The following is a 6066-nucleotide window of genomic DNA, read 5'->3' as shown; positions in this document are numbered from 1 at the left end:
AGATCAGAGATTGGAATAATGCAGAAGGGACAATTTCTTGTATCAATTCTTGAGAACGACAAAGCAAGCCTAATTTCGAAGGAGTGGGGCATTCTTCGGCTCGCATCTTATTAAAAAAAACAAAGGACATCCAAATCTTGCGTAATTCCCTTGTTGAAATGACAAATAATTAAGCTTTGCCAAACATGAAAAAGACCTGCTCATTGTCTTTTTTTTTTTTTATTGAGAGAAGATGCTTATCTACGGTTGAAGAAAACGTTAATTTTAAAATATTTTTTATTTAAATATTTTTTTAATTTTTAAAATTTATTTTTGACAACTTATTAAAATGATATTATAATATAAAAAAATAATTTAATTTTCTTTAATTTATGTAAAATATTTTTGAAGGAGCACATTTATATATATAAAAATTACTGGCCGCTCAATCCTGTTGTCACCATCGAACCCATAACAAGTAACTCCTCGTTTTCTTGGCACCATCCAAGTAAATTGAAACACTGGAACCTTTCTCTAGCCGACCTTTGCAACTTTTAGCTAAGCTAGCAAGAAACAAGTCACCAGTCATTTCTATGGCTAATGTTAGTGATTTACCACCAGTCACATTGGCCCCTGATAACGATGAGCTTCTTTTATCCGGTGACCGTAACTTCGCTGTCCACGGTGAGATTATGATGCTAGTTCTGCTCTTGCTTTTCACTTTATTTTTTCTGTTTATCCTCTACCTTGTGTGTGCAAAGCGGTTAAAGGATGCCTCAAGAGTCACCCAATCGGAGCTTATTTCGCCGAGGAATTTTACGTTTTCCAATTTCAAGGGTCAGATTAGATCAGAAGGGCACTTGATGCATCAATCTATGGAGTCCAAGACAACCCAGCAACCAGCGTAGAAATACATAGGGACACTGCATCTGCATCGTGCATAAAATATGCCTGGTCTCATTTCAAATTATGAGAGGCAAATAGGGAGACGGCTAGCACGGCGCCTGAAATGTTTTTTCCCTGATGACGGCCAAGGAGATGACGGAGCTATCAGCTTGATTCTATATTTATGTTCAGAATAACTTTCAAACTGCTGCAATACAATCCATATATATGAATGTACGTATCTTCTCTTTACAATTTCCAGTTCTCTAGTATATTTTATGAGTAGTTCTTGATTTGGTTGCGATGGATTCTCGTAATTTGATTGATACGCATGATCCAAGTTCATATAATGAAGTTTTTCATCAAATCGATGTCAACAGATCAGAAATTTATGTTCTTCCTAATTTAATCTACAACCACTCCTTTTCTTTTCAACACCTGTGTTTTTCATGGGAAATATACATGTCAAGATTTTTTCTCCTTAATCAAAAGTCTTACTATCAGGGGTGGAATTGGGAAGGCTGGCAGACCTGCGAGGAAAAAATTTTTCAGCCCCGTCCTTGAATAAATTAAAAATCTTAAATTTAGACCTCCTTTAGATTTTTTCTCTCTAATTTTGCCCTTTCTAGCTTTGCTCCTGCTTCCTGTGACATATCCTCTCTCTCTTTAACCAAGAGAGGTATTGGCATGTTATAGAAATCTACTGTGCAGCTAGATCGACATAATTAGGTGAAGTCTAATGATTGTAATTAAGCAGCTTCCACCAATAAAGTAAGATTCCTTTATGAACTATGCACTTACCCCACGATGTCGAGGGATGGTTTTCAAATTTTATTATTACTTGGACTTTCTTATAATTAAAATAGATATTATACAAAAAGCTATGATATAAATTTAAAAAATATTTTTTATTAAACAAATTATTATTTTTTAATATATGAGTTTTTTATCAAAATATTTTGTATTGGTAGTGTATTTAAAATAAGTAGAAAAAAATACAATATTAGAAAATTTTTAAATACAAAAAGAAATACCAACAAAAAAATATCATCAATAAAATTACAAGTGATATTTAACAATATATAATAATGTCATTGTTTATGTCGGTGTTCACAACAAAAACAAATCATCAATATAAAAATCATCGGTTTTGATTCGGTTGTTCTCTTCCTAATAGCACCAATATTACCTCAACTTACCCAAAGTAGTCAAATATTGAGGTTAATATTGAGAAGATTTTATCAAATTTTTCTGAATGTATTAAATTATTATAGGAAGCGAAACACAGTTTTGTTCGACATGAAAATTGGTATAAAAATATCATTTATCATCCAATAAAAGAAAACCACAAATTATTATGATAAAAGATATGATTACAATTTCTTTATTTTTCTCCATAATCGTGAGTTTATTTAAAGTTTTTTTTTTCTTTAACAAGATGCTCGTTATAAAATATATGAATTTCAAGACAAATGTTGTGTGATAATAAAGTGGGTAAAGTTAAAAAGAGAAAACTGAACAAATATTGAGATATGATAATTTCTTATAAAAAATATTATTGGTAAAAATATCATCAGTATTACAGATAAAATATAATCGTGATTAATATTTATTAGTGAATCCTTCAATAATATTGAAGTAACCTATTATACGACACCTTCTTTCCTCCTCCTCCATTTCTTTTTCTTTACTTTTTTGGTAGAAAACAACACCTTCTCCCCTTTAATTTTATCTCAAATTAAGTTTTCATCATCACAAATGTATAGTTTTTACTAAGAGATCTATTAATCTTTCTCGTCCAGGTAATGAAATGTGTAGAACGAATTGAAGACATCTGTAAAATATCAGCAAAGCACTTGGCAGCTTTTGTTGGCAATTATTTTTTCACATCGATGTTCTCAACTGTAATAGATTGGGGGCAAATAGAGTTTCTTTCTTTGTTCTTTTTTTTTTTTACGTTAAGAAAATCTTCAAATTACTTTTTACGTTTTGTTTATAATATTGACATGGTATATTCAAAGATAAAGATTGGAAATTGACAGAATTTAATTATGCTGTCTAATTATTGGTGGGATTCTAATCACATCGGGTGTGTCCCTTCACAAGAGGATTCAACACAATAGAACAATTCAATTGCTAGGGGGGAAAGGATTATAGGAGGGAGAGTATTTCATATATAAAATAATTAACATAATTTTGCATGGCTAGTGATTAAGTATCACGACCGGCAGGGAAGTGTTAATCAACACCAAAATTATATATAAGGTACTTACTTATTTGCTCCAACACAACGATTTGAGAAGAAGAAAAATTAAGATTCCAGAATATATTAATATATGAATTCTGTTTATTTTTATTTCTATGAATAATTAATTAGTAGAACAGAACCAGACGATAAAAAAGCTACAAAATAGCAAACTGGAAAATGGCTAATGAACCTAATAATTAAACATACGAGCCCAACAAAACATTTCAGCAAAAGAGAAATGAAGAAATGTTCATATAAACCTGATCATAGGTTCATGCCCCATGCATTGCAAACCCACCCCGTCTCCTTACCGGGAGTACTCTAGACATAATGCACTGCCTCTTTGCCCTCCTTTGACTCTCTTTTTTTTTTCATAGGTTTCTGAAACAGGCTCTAAAATTATAGCCTGAAGTTCCAAGAACATTATCTAGATTTTATTTTTGGTAAAAAAAAAAGTAATGGAGTCCTCAATTATTATTACTTGGAAGAAGCAGAAGATGCAGCGTTGCCAGGTGGAAAATTAAGATGGAAGGAGATGTAGATGACTCGACAACTGCATCAAGAGAAGTCTTGGAAGAGATAGGCTTGGATCCTCATCTTGTTCAAGTTGTTGCCAACTTAGAGACTTTTATTTCCCAGGTATAAACAGTAATGTTTTCCCTCTTGATTTAGACCTTTACTAGGTTCATGGCCATGTCATGCCGTGGGCCGGTCTAAATTTTCTTTAATATTAAAAAGTGATGAAATGATAGTATTTTTTAAAAAGAAAAAAAATCATTACTCGGATTATTAAATTGATTGAATTCAATAAAATTGGATAATTTAATAATTAGATTTAAAAACAAACAATGATAGCAGACGAATCGTAAAAAAATAAAAATTTGACAATAATTAACTATAAAAAATAAGCAGTCAATATCATACCCGGAAGAAGAAGAAAGAAAAACCTATTGGAGACTTTTCATCACTCCAATGTTGACACTGCCCACCACCAGAAGAGTTTGCCTAAATGGTTCAAACCCTACCATACAAAAGGTTGCACGACAATACCGAAAAAAATTGCATAGCCCGCTAAAGCACCAACCCAAAAAGCAAACAAAACAAAAATCATGAAATGAGCATCTCATGTCTATATTCAATCAATTAATTCTATATAATTAAAGAATAAAATTTATTTCAAAACAAATAAATTTAAAAAAGAACGATAAATAAAAAGACTCAAGATAACCCAATTTAAAAAAAATAAAATAAAACAAAGGATGTAGAAAGTATATAAAGAAAAACAAAGCTCAATTTCAAATAAAATAAATATTAAATGATAAAATTAAAAAAATATAGCTTAAAAAGATTTAAAAAAACTCAAGCAAAATCAAATGAATCTCTCAAAGCTAGATAGAAAAATTGAACGGCTAATCTAAAACATTGGTAGGTTGGGTGCAAAAATAAAAAGAAAAAAGAAAAGAATGGGGCAAAAAAGGAAACAGTCATTGGCTCCACACCAAAGGTTTTTTGGTTCTATGCGTCGCCAAATCATAAAGGGTCATTAAGATGAATTAGACGCCACCCCGAAACCATATTTTTGTCAACCAGAATCAGTCGCATGCATAGCATGCAATGCACATGTTTGCTATATTTTTTAATATTTTTCATTTATCAAATTAGTAAATTGCCCCTAACTGAACCTGATAATAACAAAAAAAATAACAAGAATGCTCTCAGACTCAAGGTATCAAAATCTAAAGTTTAAGGGCAATCAAGCCTTTTTACTATGAGTTTGAAACTAAAAAGACAAAAACACCACTCATTGCAAGTTAAAGGTTTTTTTTATTTAAAGACTAAAAAAGTTATTTTACTATGCACTTTTAATGAAATATATGAAAAAAAACCTTTCCCTTATAATATTTTTACTTTTAAGTGTAATAAATGTTTTAAAAGAAAAAATTATCCTAATTATTCTATAATTTAGTTGGTTTTGCACTTAATCTTTGTGTTGTGTTTTGAAAAATTACAATTTATATTCTTAGTGAGTATAAAATAAATTAAACCATAGAATGATTTAGGATATAAATGGTCACTCACGCAACAAACTATAGTATATAAATTTTATTTTCTTAAAGCATGGAGGATAAGAACTATAGAATGGTCGGTCAATTTTAGAATGCCTAAGTTGTCCTAATGCAAAGACAATTGTACTCTCAAGTTGTAACCTTTGAGGGTTTTTTTTTCCCCCCCTTTGAAGGGCAAGATAATAGGAGCATTCTTTCCGGTCCACATTGCAAGTGCCTAACACGTTCCAGATTATTATTTTTAATTTAATGGTTGCTATGATTCTTCCTTCCGCGTCATTCTCAGGATCTCCATCACCAAGAGACTGACCGACCACCTTGAATGCTTATAATTGCTCTTCCAAGTTTTTGCTCAAACACACAAGACTTGGACCAGTATATATGATCAATCGTTCAATCTAGGCAATCAAAATGTATCCTTGCGATTAATTTGATGGAATTCTTCTTAACATGCAATGCAACCAGAGAAGACTTTATTCAAAACCCACCACCCACCGTGTACGGATACATTACACAGCTAATTTCGAAGAAAATTCGTCTCGTTTTCTCGTTGGATTCATCTCATTTTAATTAAGCACCTTCTTTTATCCTATAAATAAATACCTTGATGAAGCCATCAGAGATGGTCAACATATATGTTCCTATTTGAATAACTAAGGTATGAATCTGCGTTGATTTAATCATCAGACATGGTCACCACACAATTCTCGTTTTTAGGAAAAAAGAAACCGTATATTAGTCAATCTTTCACCTACTATCTATACCAAGTGCCCCACATCTTGACCGGGCAAGCACGGCAAGTTCATAGCAACTTCAAGGTGAGGATGATTGTCTAAGAAAGAGACATGTTAAATTTTACACAGTATCATAAGAATCTGAATTTATATA

At 31.4% G+C, this 6066-nt stretch overlaps 1 long non-coding RNA gene across 1 annotated transcript; it reads left to right on the top strand.

Moving 5' to 3' along the window:
• The first annotated feature begins 319 nt into the window (after positions 1 to 319).
• Positions 320 to 2849, top strand: LOC140955694 (uncharacterized). Its single transcript, XR_012170110.1, has 2 exons — positions 320 to 1098; positions 2667 to 2849. It is a non-coding gene; the product is annotated as an uncharacterized lncRNA (long non-coding RNA).
• Positions 2850 to 6066: the final 3217 nt, after the last annotated feature.

The sequence above is a fragment of the Populus alba genome, chromosome 6, assembly GCF_005239225.2.
Source record: "Populus alba chromosome 6, ASM523922v2, whole genome shotgun sequence".
NCBI classification, from domain to species: Eukaryota; Viridiplantae; Streptophyta; class Magnoliopsida; order Malpighiales; family Salicaceae; genus Populus; species Populus alba.
This window is presented reverse-complemented; position numbering and strand designations above follow the sequence as displayed.